Source organism: Camellia sinensis, chromosome 6 (genome assembly GCF_055761805.1).
Source record: "Camellia sinensis isolate YWXY chromosome 6, ASM5576180v1, whole genome shotgun sequence".
NCBI classification, from domain to species: domain Eukaryota; kingdom Viridiplantae; phylum Streptophyta; class Magnoliopsida; order Ericales; family Theaceae; genus Camellia; species Camellia sinensis.
Genome location: NC_138966.1, coordinates 98356169 through 98374207, shown reverse-complemented (window position 1 = coordinate 98374207; position 18039 = coordinate 98356169). Strand labels below are relative to the sequence as shown.

At 34.9% G+C, this 18039-nt stretch overlaps 1 long non-coding RNA gene across 1 annotated transcript; it reads right to left on the bottom strand.

The window, feature by feature from the left end:
• Positions 1-3864: 3864 nt before the first annotated feature.
• Positions 3865-5502, bottom strand: LOC145792339 (uncharacterized). Its single transcript, XR_014331722.1, has 2 exons — positions 5427-5502; positions 3865-4210 (listed from the first exon to the last, which is right to left on the bottom strand). It is a non-coding gene; the product is annotated as an uncharacterized LOC145792339 (long non-coding RNA).
• Positions 5503-18039: the final 12537 nt, after the last annotated feature.

The window sequence follows — 18039 nt, the reverse complement described above, 5'->3', positions numbered from 1 at the left end:
TTTTTCTAAGAGACATTAATTATGAGATTAAGCTTTTGGTTAGGTTGGCTTTTAGTTTCCTACTAGGCTGTAGTATTCTGGACAAACTTTTCAAATTCTTAATTTGCAATTTTTTATATATATATTTTTATTTATATAATCTAAATGACTTATAGGGTCGAAATGAAAATAAAAGTAGTAAGGTTAGAGAGCATATAAAATAGCACCAGCTTGATTCAAAAGTTTATGGAATTCACTTCTTTTTGGTAACAATATTCATCATAACAGGTTTGATATCATAGAGCTGTTTGGTTTGCTAGGGTGGATGGTGTAGTGCTCTGGTGAATGTTGTTAAGCTTTGATGTTTGAGGTATGATATACTACTGTTATGTTATTTTGTTGTGATTTGAGAGGTATGCTGGGCTGGTATGGGATATTACTCAGTTTGTGTGCTGTTTTGAATTGTGGAGTGGTGTATGCTGTACGGGTGTTTTAGCTAGTTTGCTGCTTGGTGCTGTATGCTGATGGATTTGCGCTTGTTGCTTGGTGTTGTATGCTGCTTGTTTTAGCTATGTTAATGTGGCTTGTGGATTGGTGTATGCTGTATGCTGTGTTGTAGGTGGCAGGTATGTACTGTTGGGATTTGGTGGGTAGTGTGGGAGGTTTTTGGTCTGTTAAGGGGGTCTGTTCACGTATAGGAAGGTTGTGCTGTTTGGGAAGACTTTCTATGGTCTGGTGGTTGAACTCTGCTGCTTTGTCTTTGCTGTGGTCCCTTAGTTCTGGGTTTGGTCTAGCTGTTTTCTGTTAGTCTGTTATCTTGTTTTCGGTTGTTGGTTCCTCACCAACTGGCGCTTGGAGCTTTTATTTAGCTCCAAGCTCCTCTTTATTGATGTAATAATTCGTACTTTGATTGTTTCATCAATAAAGATTTCGTTTTGCCGATCAAAAAAAATAAACAACAGGTCTGGTATCACCCAAGACATTTTCTTGCCAAAAGCTTGGAGGTTAGGTATACTATGTTCTCAAAATAAGCAGTTCTAAAACTATGCGTTACAATACGAGGTTAATTTTTAATGATTTTTAAACAAGGACAAATGATGCAATCCACAATAGGAGCAAGGAAAACCAAAATTAAGGAAGTATTCATGTTTGGAAATTGCTTGGTTTCGAGCCGAATTCAATTGGGATCAATTGTAACCATCTAAATTATGTTTCTAGTCTTGATAGAGTCTTATTTATGTTTTTTGGGTTCAGAAGGCTGCTGGTCAGTTTTAAGGTTAGGGGTATTTTGGTCAATTTCAGATTTGCTTACATCGGTTGTCTTGTGGATCAAGTTATTTAATTGACTTTTATTTATGGGCTTTATTTGATCTTAGATTGGTTTTGAAAGTCTAAAGCTTAGTTATAATTTAATGGAGTTGATATTTTGGCACTGTTCGGCAACTTGACTTTTTGGATAGCCAAAACGTAAAACAAAATCACTAAAAAAGCCAATAAAAAAAAGGGGTCAAACATCTTAGTAATTCATGGTTTTTCATACAACCAAAAATAATTATTCCCAAACACATTAAATTTTTTTGACCTCATAAAAAAGCCAAAAAATCAAAAAATCTCACTAAAATGGCCAATTCCCATATGAGGCCTTTATAAACTTTCGTTTTAAGCCTCTTTCAAGTTTTTATAATGCAACCCTAACCCTAGGTGGAATGCATATGGAATCATGGTGTGATGCCTAGATTTCTTTTTGTTTTTTCTTTTCCAGTTTACTATTCACAAGCTCTATTCAAAGCTCCTGAACAGCCCCTGTTTTGATCTTCTTTTCCCCATTTTTATCAACCTTAAACCTAGGTCATCCCTAAAGTAATTGAAATCCTAAAATTCTTACTGATTTTCAGCTTTAAAACACAATAAAACCCACAGAAATTCAGTATTAAAATCATTATAGTGCTGTCCGACATCAAGAAAATAAAGATAGTTCACACTACTGATGCTTCAAAAGAACATACTTACATCTTGGACAATTGAAATCCTTCATACATGGAAGAATTCTCTTTCTGTTATGGAATCAGCCAAACAACAATTAGCATAAATGTACACTAAGCAAGAAAATGACTACCCAAGTAGAAATCTCCTTCTACTTCACTTGATAAAGTAGAAGCTAATTATGAAACTTTAGAAAATGAGGAAATAAAAAATAAATAAAGGAGCATCTTACAAGGGGTTCTCCTTCAAAGAGCTTTTAAAAAAATTTATGTATAGATTCCTAATAAAATGAAAGATAAAGATAATTGTCAAAATTACAAAAATTGCCACTTAACTGGAAGTATATAGCAGGATTAAAGTAGAAAAAAGTATTCTTACACGTTCTCCTGACAAGCAGGCTGATCAGGACCTTGCCATGTAAGGTTATTGTAGGAAAAATCACTGTGGGACCCATCAAATAACGATTTTACATAAATGCTTTAAATCCCAAACTAAAACTCAGGTGATCAAGCAACTCAACTTCAGTTTATGCAATAATATAAATTGGGCATATAGCAATAATATATTTTATGCGAAATAAGGTGTTACTACTAGAATGATGACCATTCATAAATTACAGAGGAGAAAATGAGAAGTTACAAAGACAAAAGTAGTACTTTCTAATTCAAGGCATGATCAAGAGGGGTTCAATAAAATAAATACTAGTCAGGTTGTTCTTCCCATTGCTGCAGTAAGATAATTAGTTTTCGGAAGTGATGTGACAAAAAATATTAACATTAAAAATATTTATTTATGAAACATAGCAAAGCGAGGAAATTTCCATGGTTAATGAAAAATGTGCTATTAAAGTATTGCAATTGGTTAGCAATCAATTCAATAAGCACCAAAAAACAAAACTAGAGAATAATCTATAAGGAATCAGATAGAGAAGATTTAACCTTTCTTTTAATCACGAAGCCATTAAATAAGTAGGAAAAAGAATCAAGACAAAGTTCCCAATATTCTTCTTTGTTGGTTTGCTGATCAAAAAATAAAAATTCCCAATATTTTTCATAAGTTTTCCTCCTTGTTACAAAGAAAGCAAGTAGTGAATGCATTTCAAAGGTGATAGTCATCAGGACTGAATATCAAGTGATGACAATTTAAAGAAATCAATAATTTAAAAAAATGAAAATTCAGAGAAACCAATTCAGGTATCCCAATTAGAATATTCACAAGGGGAAATTGGGGGAGCTTTGGTCAATAGCTGTGAAGTGCGGACACTTCTAATAAGGTAATGACATGACACTTGTTGGACACTTCCCAACACTACATATGAAACACATCACAAATTTGAATAAAATGACTTGAAATTCAATAATAAAACAAAAACAATGTAAAGTTATACCCATTCTCCTCCTTTGACTTCAAAACTTTGACTTAAATATTCATATATATGACATATAATAAATATATAAAATTACACTCCACGTGTTGCGTCCTAAATTTTTTAAAAGTTTTTGTGTCGGCCTGTCCGTTTGATATCACATGTCCATGTCCGTACTTCTTAAGTCAATAGAATAAGAAGTGGCAGCAGGGCTGATATACAGTTTTGCTTCCAAGGAAGGAACTTTTTATGCGTAAAAGTATGATGGGCTATTGATTGTGAGGCACAACATAATGCAACCACTCATGTAACATGCACAGCTTAGTCAATAATATTGAATGGATTTGTGGAAATTATAAAGCCTGAGATCAGAAGCCGAGAAAAGCCTTGCCCAATAATGATTTACTATTGAAATGGTTTAATATGCAAAACAGAACCCTTTGAGCCACTTACACAAGATGAGTTAATGCAAGTAGGCCATAACTGCAGAGAGGAAGTCAGAAAGAACACTAAGTACTTACAGATTCAGGAAAAAAAAAAAAAGACTTCTAGATAGAGTGTACAGCTGATACAACTTTCTTTTGCGAACATCAGTTGGGAGAATACATTGTGAATGATGAATCTACTGGAAAAAATTATCCTTCTAATACCAAATATAGTTAATTAATTTGGTTACTTCCATACTTCAACTACTAATTTTTCCCAACAAGACCATAAAGATTAAAATTTACAATAATTTCCGACTCAACTTGATGAACAACAAACATGCACGCAAATACAAATTTCTGAAAATAAGCACTCAAGATAAAAACATACATACTAAGTCCATCCTTTAAGATTGAATCTGGTACATTTCCACTTAGCATGTTGCCACTCAAAAACCTATTCAAAGCAATGCCATATAGTTAATATACTATAAAATGGGGTATGATAACAACGAAATAATCCAATAGATTAGCAATTTCGGATCAAAAGAAATTAGTAACATAAAAATTGTTGGCACCTTAAGAGAAATTTAAATGTAAAAGAATATTTTTCCACAGAAACACTTCACACTACTAAAGAAACGGTCTTTTGAGTCAGTTTTTTGAGTCGGCAAATTTTACCGTGGCAAAAGTTAGTCTTTTTGAGACGGCACAGAGTTACCGACGCAAATACCAACACTTTAGCGTCGGCACCGTTGGCCGACACAAAAAATTAATATTTGATAGCATTACTTGAGTCGGTTGAATTTACCGATGCAAAAGTTAGACCTTTTGCGTCGGCATAGCCCTTTTGCGTCGGCAAATTTGTGTCGACGCAAAAAATTAGACCTTTTTGTGTCGGCAACTGATGCCGTAGCAAAAAAAAAAAAAAAATTTATAGCCAAGATATATAATTACTTAATTATATTTAATAAATATATTTATTTATACATATACTTTTATATTAATATTGAGTGTATATACTATAAATAATATATATCTCATTTAAAATCTGAAAGAGGTATAGTGGTGAAGTGGACTTAGCGTGTTTGGGTCAAATCTTCGAAATGCAGTGGGTTCGAAACTTGGGAGCCTCAATGAGGAAATTATGGGTTAAATTTTTTAAAACATTTAACCACTTTTTGAGTCGGCAATCTACCGTCTCAAAAATTTAAAACTTTTTGCGTCGGCAGATTGCCGACTCAAAAACCTTTTGCGACCCCACCATTTTCGTCCCTTGAGTTGCCGTCGAAACGCCGTCGCAAAAAATTTTTGCGTCGGCAAATATGCTATTTGCGACGGCACGCTGCCGACTCAAAAACCCTATTTTCTAGTAGTGTCACCTTGTTGTTAACAACTTTTGAGAAATGCTATATATCACCGGTTTTTGTCACCATTTTGTATTATAGTCTACATGGATTCTCATGATTAGTTTCCAAGTTTGAAGATAATTATTAAGAAATTAATGAATGCAAATGATATCTTGCTATATACTCCGTGTGTAATAAAAGAATGAAAAAAATAGGTGATATATAGCAGCCCATACAACTCTCAGATTCGTGGGGAAAAAATTTCACTCAAGTACTATTTACAACAGAACCAAATACATCCTAAACTTTTGGTTTCATACTTACACGAATCTCAAATTCTTCAGATTTATGTCATTTGGAATTTCTCCGACTAACCTGTTAAAGCTGACATCCCTGTCCAAATCACAATAACCGATGAGTTAAAAAGGAGGAGAAAAAGAGCCCATATCCCAAAGTTTTTGTAACAGTTAACTTTATTTCATAAAACCTTCGTTTATACATGTTTAATAAAGAAATATAAGAACTTTAAGGATGAAGGAACAAACGTAGAAAAGTGAGAAGAGAAGAAGTAATCGTTAACTGAAGCAAATGAAGGGGAGAAAGGAAAAGGAAAGACAAACCAATTGGCCAGCATATGCAGTAATTCTTCACAAGTATTGAAGAACAGAGAGAATTAAGGTGACATGTGATATTCTATGAACATGCCAAAAGTGATCATAAACCTCTCCACCAAAAAATACAATATGAATTGGCCAACTAGTAAACCAAAAAATGTTTAGACACTCTCTGAGAAAGATCAAACAACCCTTCTGTGTTCAACATGTCAAAATAATTTCATGGGTCACACCTAATGCCTTAGTCAATCCAGTTTGCACATCACAAATTTGACATTGTAGAATGGTATAATTTAAAATCCTAATTTTAGCCACCTCCAATCAAAGGGAAAGCAAATTGGTTTTTTTTTTTTTTCTTCTTTCTTCTTCTTCTTCTTTTTTTTTTTTTTTTTTTTTTGGTGCCAGGCGAGAAGGGAAGGCCACCAATCTCCACTTTGTCCGCATCTACTTCTCAAAATAACAATTTCTTCAACTGAATCCAACTATTGTTTTTTATTTTATTTTATTATAGGTGCATAATCAATTGTTTCGGCCAACTGTTACCCCAAACAAAGTATTAGCAATCTAGATATTTGTTGAATATAGAAACTAGAATATTATGTTTAGAATAGAAATTATAATATTTTTATATTGATTGTAGGAATCTCTCTTCTTGTTTATGTTGTTTCCTAAAATTGTATCATGAATATGTTATGTATACATGGCCTCTACCTCATTCTAAAGTAAGCCAAATAATTCTCTATTATTTTTGGTATCAGAGCCACCAAACCCTAGCCACGAGCCACCAAACCCTAGCCACCCACCACTCTCTCTCTATTTCGGCAGCCCTTCTCACCGACAGCTACCCTTCTCCCTCTCCAGCCACTCGATAGCCCCTCCTTCTTCTACCCTAGCCGACAACCACCCTTATCTATCTTGCTCCGAAAAATCGCGATAGTAAGGGCCCTGGTGGGTGAGACATTGTAGAACAAGACGAGTATGACAAATCAAAGAGGAAAACGTGAGACACAGAGATATAAACAGAGAGAAACTATTATAAGTAGAAAAAAATACCTAGATGAATCAGAAATCCCCAACACGAAACAGAAATGGCGAAGAGGGACGGAGGCACAGATGGTGGTGAGGCGCTGACGGCGAACGGCAAGGTAGATGGTAAGGTGAGGTGTTTGGCGCAACTAGGCTTCGATCGAATTCGACTGAGGTGTGAAAGAGGCGCGTAGGAATTTTGTATATGTGTTTGAATTAGTAAAGTTATCCCCTACCAAACTGATGGTCGGGTAATGAATTTTGATACCAAAACGACGTCGTTTTGGTATCAGCGACCAAAACATATTAGTCGCTAAAATAGCATACACAGCTCCCTTTTTAATTTCATTCTCCCGTCCATATTTTTGGCGACAATTAGTGTAATTTGGTCGCAAAAAATTACTTATTTGCGACCAAAAATTTTAGTCGGTAATAGTATCAATTTTTAGCTACGAAATTTAATTTTGGTCGGCAAATGTCATTTTTTTGCTACAAAAATTTTTTTGGTCGGCAAAAGTGGTCGGCAATTGTGTAAATTCTTGTAGTGTAGGCAGATGCACTCATTATTTAAATTCCCAATTTCTTGAAATGTTCTACCTTTTTTATTTTATTATTTTTATTTAATTTTGTTTTGGGGCAGGGGGTCGGGATAGGAGGATATATTTGGATGTGTTGTGGATTTGGTTGAACTTCAATAGCTATACATTTTATTAAACTCAACTCAAAGATACCAGTCCCCAAAAATGAGTAATTAGTCCTAGATGAAATTTAATTATTACATATTTGTCTTACCTATGATCGAGTTTGGTAAGACATAAACATGTCTTTACTATACCCCCCCTTGTAGTAGTTGTGAATATTATTGAAAAGTGGGCATGCCAAGATTAGTTTTATTTACTTTTTTCATCTCCCACTTCTTATTCTTCAGTGCCTGAAACCCTTTGCCCTCAACTTGTTGGTAAATTTTATGGTTTTGGATTAATCTGGATTGTGTCTAGAAAAGGTAAAAGTAGATCAGCTAAGTTACAATAACAAAATTCAATGGAAATCATCTAGCTTTTAGTTAATGATGTTTAAGAAATTGAGCTTGAAGCTTAAACTTAATTTGTTCCAATGCATAATGAGTGGGGTTGTGCTTCTAATTTAGTTATGATTAAGTTGTTCTCTCTGTATTTGTCTTACCTTCTAAACAAGTTTCTCTATTTATGGATAGTTTTATTTTATTTCACTTGTTTGATTATCAATCTTTTTTCTATTAAAATTCTTGAGGAACACAAAATCCTGATGGTCCTCAAAAGCACCATTTGTAACTGAACAATTTTTGTTGAATATTTTGGGTAGGTAATTTCTGTTGAATATGTTCATTAACAATTATATCCGATATCTTTATTTGTTGCAGTGACAAATACATTGAGGAGTCTCTAGGCGGAAGTACTATGGCTCAGATCTTTAAAAAGTTTGGTGAGAGTTTCTTTCGAGACTCTGAGGTTTGTTAATTAACATTGGATTTATGTTAAAGTGTTGCATCATGTGATTTGTGATTTAGTCTAAATACAATATTCTTGTAACCTTCTTGTTTAGCTGTTGGTTGAGAGGTTGTTTTCCTTTAAGAGTTTTGGCCATGCATTTAAGATTTTCATTTTGGATTTATTGATTCTATATATATGCAATATCTATATGGTAATCCAAATGTTTATACTAGTAACAATCAACGTTGTTATTCTTTTTCTATTGATGCAGGAAATGAAGAGTCAATGTGCAAAGAAAAGGTCCGACTGTATCCTTTGTAAGACTAGAACAGTCTCTATAAATAGTTAGTTTATTCATATGCTTCTAGCGATTTCTGAATTAATTTGTGTTTTCATTTTTCAAGTCAGAAATTTCTTAGAGAGATGTAAAATATGGTCAAAAAATGCAAAACTTAGTTTTTCAAGTTTTTTCAGTTTTTAATATATGTAAGCACAGTTAAAAACTTTTTATTTAATTCCTTTGTATATACTTTTGAACATTTAATTTTCATTTATGAAATATATGACGTTATTCCATTCAATATGTGGTTGTGATTCAAAGTATAGTATAATATGTATTACATTCTTCAAATGTGCATACAAAAATAATATTGATTATTCTTCAAATATGTCAAACTCTTTTTTTATCACATGTTTCATTAGTTATTGATCACACTTAAAAAATGTGATCTAAATGTTATTAATCACTTAAAAGATGTGATCTAAATGTTTATTGTCACAGGTTTTATTAGTTATTAATCACACTTAAAACATGTGATCTACGTGTTTATTATCATAGGTTTTATTAGTTATTAATCACACTTAAAAGATGTGATCTAGGTAGTTATTATCACATGTGCAAAGTGTGATGAAATCATTTTTTAATGACACTCTAGAAGTGTGATTAAAGATGACCCCTTTTTAATCACACTCCCAAAGATCACACTTTGACAAAATTTAAAAAGTGTGATTAAATAACATATATTACACAAAAAAAGTATGATCTATTTATGATTTTGTAGTAATAACCTAGGTGTGTGGGCATCATTGGTAATTGTGTGGTAAGCAACACACTAGTGGTATGTGGTAAGCGATGCATTAGTATTGTATTAACAAAGGGGGAGTCAAAATTGCCCGTGGCCAGTGTTAGTGGTTGGGTAGGAACGACATCCCGCGAGGAGTTGCCTAGAAGTAACTTTATTGACTGTTATTCTTGAAAATCAAAATTTAATTATAAGCTTTGCTTAATTATTGCTTTCGCTGTATGTTATATTCGTGCCGTTATGTTACTTATGTATTTTGAATGGGAAAAGGGTCGGGGTGTGTGTGTTTACTAGACATTCCAAGCTCATGACGTTTCGCAATCCCTAAAGCTTTGAGGAACCATGGCTGCCTTAGAGATTAGACTTTATATTTCTTGTATTTTAGATAATCTTTTGTATCAAGAAACTGATCTGTATTTAAAAACTTCAAGAATTTTATTTGTAACTATTATTAATATTTCCTTTTAGTGTAATTACTTATATTTTGTGCTTAATTCCTTGTATAATGTTGCGTATCTGCTTGTTAAACCCTGGTGTATTGTCATATTATACTACCTTGATGTTCCCAAAATTTGGGGTGTCACAACTTGTTAAGCAAATTTGTGTCGAGGTGGCTAAGCCTAAGCTCTAATCCTCTCATGACCATAAGGTTCCAAGCTACATAAGGAAAGCTATAAGGATCAAAGTAAAGTGATCAATTCAAACGGATTGGCCGCTATATCCTTAGCACGTCGAATTCATGAGGACTTACAACAATACAAATATGATATTCAAAGCATAAATTAAACATTAAACAACCCATAAACCACAAAAAAAATAAAAATAAATAAATAGTGTTAAAACTAAGAGAAAGCAAGAAAAAAAAGTAAGGAATAAACTATAGTAATCAAGCCTAAGGAAGGGTGGCTAATCTCCCTGTTTTTTTGTAAATTTTAATCACATATTTCAGTCCCTCAAAACTAGGAGTGAGCAGATATACATTTGAACCGATCGAACCGAACTAATCCGCCGCATTTTGAACAGGATACGTGATGACGAGCGGATGGTTGCGGATTGATTTTTTTTCAATTTGCCTACTTTTGAACGGATGGCAGATTTGAGGTTCCTTTGGCCGCAACAGAACCGCCAAACCATGAGCACCCCTAGTAATTTGTAAGACTTTGTGTTTTCAATTTGTTTAGATATTCTATTTTTATTTTCAATTGAAAAAAAGTTTAAATATTATGTTGAATATATTCTGTTGAAAAAGAGTATTCAACTTGAATATATTTTTTGAATTGAAAAAAATAAATGTATTATTTATCTATATTTTTTAGTTTTTAAATCTAACTCTAAAAATAATAAATAAAAAAGATGATATATGCTGGTTGGTTTTTGTTTTCAAAAACAGATATAGATGTAACAATACAGAGGCAAACAATCTCTACTACTGCTTTGTTCATGGTTTTGGCAGTTTGAATTATTTTTATATTTTAAGAACCACCGATTGTAATACTTTATGTGGATGAGACATGTTGTGATTGTAATATGTGGATGAGGCATGCAATGATTGTAATATTCTAAACTTTCAAACTTTATTTCTTTGGATGACGCATACAGTGATTGTAATTCTTTTTTTTAAGTCATTGACTGTAGTACTTTTTTTTTTCTTTTTTTTCTTTTTTTTTTTTTTTTTTTTTTTTGAGGAAGTGCACAAGTTGAATTTTGTTAAAAATTTATAAAATTTTAAACTGCCAAACTGATTCGCATCCATCCGCTAATCTATTCAATCCACATCCGTCGGATTGGCAAACGAATGCGGATTGATTTTCTCCAATCCTTCAATATGGCAGACGGATGGCGGGTTGGAGGTTCAGTGGCCGCAATAGACCCACGCCCATCCTTACTCAAAACAACTCAAAACAATGTGTAAAACAAGAAAAATAGTGGAAGAGAGTGAAAGAGAAGTAAAGAAGAAGATGCAAGTTTATACCTCTTGGAAAGAGTGATAAATTCTTAGTTAGCAAACTTGATTCCAAACAACCTCAAGTATTTAAAATAAGGTTCCAAACTTTAGAAAAAAGTTTCAAGTTTGATCTTCAATGGTGTATCTATAGTGTCTCTATATTCAAGAGGGCAGAGAGGTGCTTTGGATTGCCTTCTAAGATCTTAGGAAAATTTTGTTCAACCTCTAAAACCTGAGGAGAGGGGCTGTATTTATAGATTTTGAAATGTTTTGGTCGTAAATATCTTCAAAAAATGACAGGTGGCCAAAATTTCGTGCATGGAAACAGCCTATTGCAGCAGAAATATCTGTTATGCTTAACATTGCCGGCCAACCAAGATGATGTACGGCCAACCAAAATAATTTGGCCTACCAATTAACTTTTAGTCTTGTTGCTTTTTGAGTGGTCAGGCTAGAAGGTTTTGGTCCAAATAAGGTGCAAGGTTTGGGTTCGAAGCTCAAAATTGAATTCTTTTACTAAGGATTTGAAAGATTACACAGTATAACATTTAATCATCGGGTGTTTGAAATGAAGCACCCAAGTCTTAAGGATGGTAAAAAATGGGGTGTCTATAATGACTTTCCTTTGCTATATCCCACATCCTATCTTTAAGTGCCTTACTAGTGCGACCAGCACCTTTGAAGCTGTTGTGCAAATGCCTAAAACAATACATATGTTCCACGCCTGGTAGTAACTCTGCAATTGCAACCTCCAACCCCTATATAAAACATGAAACAAATCTCAAAATCTGTTATGTCAAAGTGTGTCATGTAAATAAATAAAAAAAAATACAAAACTTACCTTGTACTTGTCTGTAATTTAGGTCCACTTTTGTTACTCTATTATACCAACATCTTGGATCAAACTCTAAATAAACCAGTGCCAGCTACTGGTGGACGCCACCTCAACCATGGCATATGTAATAGGAAAATTTGATTATTGGTATGAATGCCAATAGCTGTGAGCAATTGGCCCCCATGTGGCCCCTTTAAGTGACACCCATCAAGTCCAATTACAAGCCTACATCCCTCTATGAATCCCCTCTTGCATGCTTTAAAACAAATATAAATTTTGTCGAACATATCGTCTCCCCCCCCCCCCCTCCCCTCTTAATTGAAGGCTTTGAGTTTACAAATATTGGGGTGCATTGATTACTTCTCTTTACTTCTTCACAATAGTCTCATATTTTACCAAATTGATTTGACATATCCTCATTGATCCTTTTAAGTGCCTTAGCCCTTGCTCTATAAACCTGACTAGAAGACACCTTACAATTATAGTCAAACTTGATTTTCTCCATGAAAGATTGCACTAACCAGTTTGGATTAACTTTTAACTCCTCTTTAAAAATCCCAGCCAACAACTTCTATTAGTGAATATCATTCCACATGTGAGGTTAGACATGTATGACTTCACTTGCATTGTATTCTCTTCATTTAAAGATGCAAAAATCTTCCACTTACACCCTTTGCTTTGACACTTGGCCCTTACCCTATCTCCTTCATTCTTTACTATTTTAATATTCCTCCTTTGAATAATTCCATGTTGCCTAACAACGTCTCAAAATTGTGTTGCAGACCTAAAAAGCATGCCTAGCTTGAAATCCGGATCCTCTAGTCTTAACTTTAGTTTGAAAATAGGAAACTTAGGCTTCTTAATTGTCTTTCCAGCTTTATCAGATGACTCATCTGGGCTTTCAAAGCCATCTGCTGAGTCATAATCATCAAATGAGGAGCCCACAACTAGGTCTGGTGCACTTTTTGGTACAATTACTTTATCTTGCTCAGTGGAATTGTTTAGCCCACTCCATTCCACATCCTTGTCCACATTCAAGTCAAATAAGACATCATCATCACTCAAGGTATATTCAAATTCAAAAAATTCATCATATACACTGTCTTCATCATCCTCTTCATAATTAAGATCGCTAGTGTTATGCCTCCCTTCATTATTATCCACATGTTCAATCTCTACACCAAATAAGGCTGTTTAATAGAATCAAGATCTATAATTACATATAAACAAAGCAAAAAATATTAAGGGGACTACAAGACAAACATAATAGGGACCACTTTTGAAAAAAAAAAAAAGTGCTACAGAACTATACACACACGCAAAACAATTAAATAATCCAACAATATTTGTCAAATTATAGGGACCCATTACATAAAAAAAAAAATTACCACAAATAGTTGTCAAACAAATTTCCCATTAAAAAAAAAATTGAAACATGAAGACCCTACACAAAAGCCCATAACAAATTCTCCATTAAGAAATTAGGAACCTAAAGAAGTCACAAAAATACATAACAAAATCTCCATTACAAATTACAGACATAAAAAATGGGCAAAAACCCATAAATTCTGAATCAAAAATTTAAAAATGAAAAACAAACAAAAATCCATCTAATATCCTGTAAAAATACACAAACCAAACCTTAATCATGATAATAGACCAATATTATATAACCCTAATATACAAACATAACAAAAAGCGAAAAATACTTATTGTAAGGGGGTATTTCAACTCTTTCTTCAACAGTCCCTACCATTGTTGCCCTCAAAATAAAGAACTCGAACTGTTGATGATTCTTTCTTCGATCGAGGTTTGATTCACTCATTCAATCTCAATTTTGACCTTTCATCTTCTCTTTCTCTCATTTTTTTTCTTTACTTGGGTTTGAGGCAAATAAACCCTAAAACAATTGGGGCACATGTACGTTTTTTTTTTTCAATAATTTTTCGTTCTTATTTTACAGGTAAGTTGTTGACATGGCAAATTCCGTTAGTTTTTTTGGATGGAAGTTAGTCTAGGAGTAAAGTGGGAAAGATTTCAAACATGAAGGGCCAAAGTAGAAAAAATAAAACTTAAAGAGCCAAAGTGGGAAATGGGTGAAACTTCAAGGGGGCAAAGTGTAATGTACCGTATTTAAAATCATATTGTTTGTAAAGAAGTTTGTGCTTGAGAGAAAATATACTGAATGTGTAAAAGAAAGCATTTTTGCAATGTTTTCTTACCAAATGGTGTTAGAGGTTTGCTTCAGAAGAAGATTTCATTATGGAAGAGCGTAATTTGAAGCAAATACAGATCTCAAGGTAAGGAATGGATACCAAATCTCAACCCAGACAGTAATTTCCCTAAGATTTGAAGTGACATTATAGTAGCAGTTGAACAAAAAGAAACTCTATTGCAGTTCTATGTTAGTAACCTACAGATAAAAGTGGGAAATGGGTATAGAATAAGGTTTTGGCATGATAATTGATGTGGAGATATTTGTCTTAAAGAGTAGTTCCCAAGGCTCTTTAGGTTGTCTAATGATATGGAGAGATAACTTAAGGAGTTTGTGGATATCAAAGGCTCCTCAGAGAACTGGTTAATCAGTTTTAAGAGGCCCTATTTGAATGGGAGAATAAGGAACTACTCAGACTCAATGGAATCTTAAGTGCAACACCTGCATTGAAATTGAAGGCCAAGGATAGGACACTGTAGATAGCAACCAAAACAAGACAGTCCCTTGTATCTATTCTTTATAACCATAGTTATCTTAAGTTTCGTGGCAATGTTAGCTTCAGTAGAATGGTCTGGATCAAGTACCTCCCTCCCGAAGTGCACTCTTTGGGTGGCTTGAATGGAAACATAAGGTCAAAACATCAATATTCTTGCAATGGCTTAAGATTTTGGATGTGAATGCATCTACCTTGTGTATTTTCTACAAAGCCCAGTAGGAAACAATTGAACATGTGCTAATCCTTTGCCCTATGATTAAGGCCGAAATGTACATCATTGAGGCCGTTAATTAGAATCTCTTAACTTCACTTGCTGGTCAAACCGTATATTTTATGTGTGTTGAGTGTCAATCAGGTTATACATCGTCGGAGCATAAAATGAGCAAAAAGACAGAATTTGGCAGAGTTGACTTTTCCCGCACGTGCGTTGACTTTTTCTGGAAAAGTCAAACCGACGTTTTAAACCTGTTTGGACGAGATTGGAAGGATAAAAAGAAGAGAAAAAGGCTGGATTAGGGTTCTGAAATTGTTTGGACCTAAAGAGGGAGGCTAGGGTTTGCAAAAGAGGAGTAAACAAAGAGCTTCAAGGATGTCTCCCATGGTGATTCCTGCTCCTTCTACTTCCTTCCACTCCTCCATGAGTGGCTAGTCTTCTTTTCTAGGGTTTTGATGAAACCCTAGCCATGTAATTATGTAGTTTTCTCTTTTGATTTTATATTATGTAAGGTTTGAACCATTGTATGGTGTTTTAGAAATTCTTTATATATGATCTTCATTATCTTTTCAAATATTTAACTTTCTGTGATTGTTGAATATTATCCATACATGAGTTTTCTATTCCTTCACATTCAAGGTATGGGACGAACCATGCTACGAGGAACGAGTCGTATCACTACCCTAGTTTAGAGTGAACGATTCGTATTACTTGAGATGGTTCGTGCTCGTACATTGAATGTGATGATCTTCTTGTTAAATGCTTTGAGCTTGTAGTTGTGAAGCATTAATTCGTTCAAACCATAGCATAATTAATTTCAATTGGAAACCCTAATTATGTGGTTAGTGGTGAATTCTCAACCCTAGGATTTTTCCCCAATTTAGTAAATCCGATTTCATTTATTATTGATAATTTAATTCCTTAGTTTAATTTATTTGTTATTAAATTAGGTTATGATCATTCAATCTTTTTTTTATCAAAATTAATTTAGGAATTTAACAATTAAATTAGTTTAATTTCACAATAGTCCCTGTGGATCGATACCTGGACTTGCCATTATTATGATAGAATTTGGTATAGTTTAGTATTTAATTTTGGTGTGTTCAACGACCCATCAAATTTTGGCGCCGTTGCCGGGGACTTCTGGCGAAATTAGTTAATTTAAAGTTACATTCTTATTTTAATTTTTAGTTTAGGATTTTATGCTTTTGGTGTTGCTAAGTGTGCAGAGTGTTTGAAATTGGAGCTATCATTGAAGTGTAAGCAGAGCGCAGCCGAGCTTAAATAAAAACCGCAGCACTAAAGTGAGTAAACAGAAGCAAACACTCACAAGCAAAGCACCAGAGTGCTAAAACAGAAGTCAAAGCTCAAACAGAGGTTGGGGACAACGTCTACACGTTAACCATCCGTAAGACGAGTAAAGCGTTTTCGTTAAACCGCTGTGAGTATTTCTTCCTTTGGTATTGTGCTTTCATACTTAGTGCACAGAGTCGGAACTTGTTGTGCGTATTTGGGTAGTGTATGCACGGGCGTCGTTCTTGTCGCCCTGAATTGTGGAGTTTGGACCTTGAACTAGAAAGGACCCTTAGGAGACTTAGGACCTCTACCCGTATTCCTAGGCTTGAATATTCATACATTTAGCCATTAGAGATGGCAGATCCTAATATCCCGAATGAGCCTAACCGGACACTTAAGGATTATTTTACACCCACTGCATATACATCACCATCATGCATCCAATTGCCCAACACCACTGCTGCTCATTATGAGATTAAGTCCAGCACCATACAAATGCTTCCATCATTCCATGGACTAACTCATGATGACCCTTATAAGCATTTGAATGAATTTCTGGAAATTTGCTCGACAGTAAGGATCTAGAATTTCACAAATGAGGCCTTAATGTTGCGATTGTTTCCATTCTCGTTAAAGGATAAAGCCAAACACTGGCTAAATTCTTTACCTGCTAATTCAATCACAACTTGGGACCAATTACAGCAACGGTTCTTGGAGAAGTATTTTCCCATAGGTAAAACCAACCAACTTAGGCGAGCCATCACAAACTTTGCTCAAATGGATGGCGAGCAATTCCATGAGACTTGGGAAAGACTTCGAGACCTTCTCCAAGAGTGTCCCCACCACCAAGTGCCTAATTAGCAACTTGTTCAAACATTTTATTATGGCTTAACTGAGCCACACCGCCAAATGGTGGATTCGTCCTGTGGTGGGACATTTATGTCTAAAAATGATGCTGAGGCATGGCAATTGTTTGAGAATCTAAGTGATAATTCCCTTCACCATGCCTCCGCAGCCCGGCAAGTCCGGCAACCCATGGTTGGAGCCCCGAAAAGAGGGGGCATTTATGAGGTCGGGCAAAACCTAGAGTTAGCCCAACAAGTAGAGGCATTGTCCCGCAAGATGGACCAATTATTAGCTACGGGACATGCTCCTACCCAACATGATCAGCCTCAATTTCACGAGGCATGTGTTATTTGTGCGAGCCCTGCTCATGACTTGAGTGAGTGCCCTTCGGCATCACAATTTCCGGAGTTAGTCCAAGAGCATGTGAATGCGGCTCAAGGATTCTCCAACCCGGGTAATAACCCATACTCCAACACATATAATCCGAGATGGAGAAATCACCCTAATTTCTCATGGAGGCCCCTTCACAAGGCACTTCTTACAATCCGCCACCACCAAGGCAGAATTTCAATAATTTTGCCAACCAATCATCTTACCGACCACCGCAACCGTATAGACCCCCACAACTATACCGTCAACCACAACCCCCGCCTGTCCCTCAGGGCAACTCTGCCTTTGAGACTCAGGTGTTGGAAGTTCTTTCAGAACTTAAGGGGTTAGCACCGATAGTTCACTCCCACACTCACTCTATTGCCAAGATAGAGACCCAATTGGGTCAAATGGCTAACAACATGAATCGAAGAGAGGAGGGAAAACTACCAAGTCAAACTGTGGCTAACCCTAAGGGACAATACGGGGCAGAGAGTTTGGGTGGGAATGGTAAGCAACATGAGCAAGTG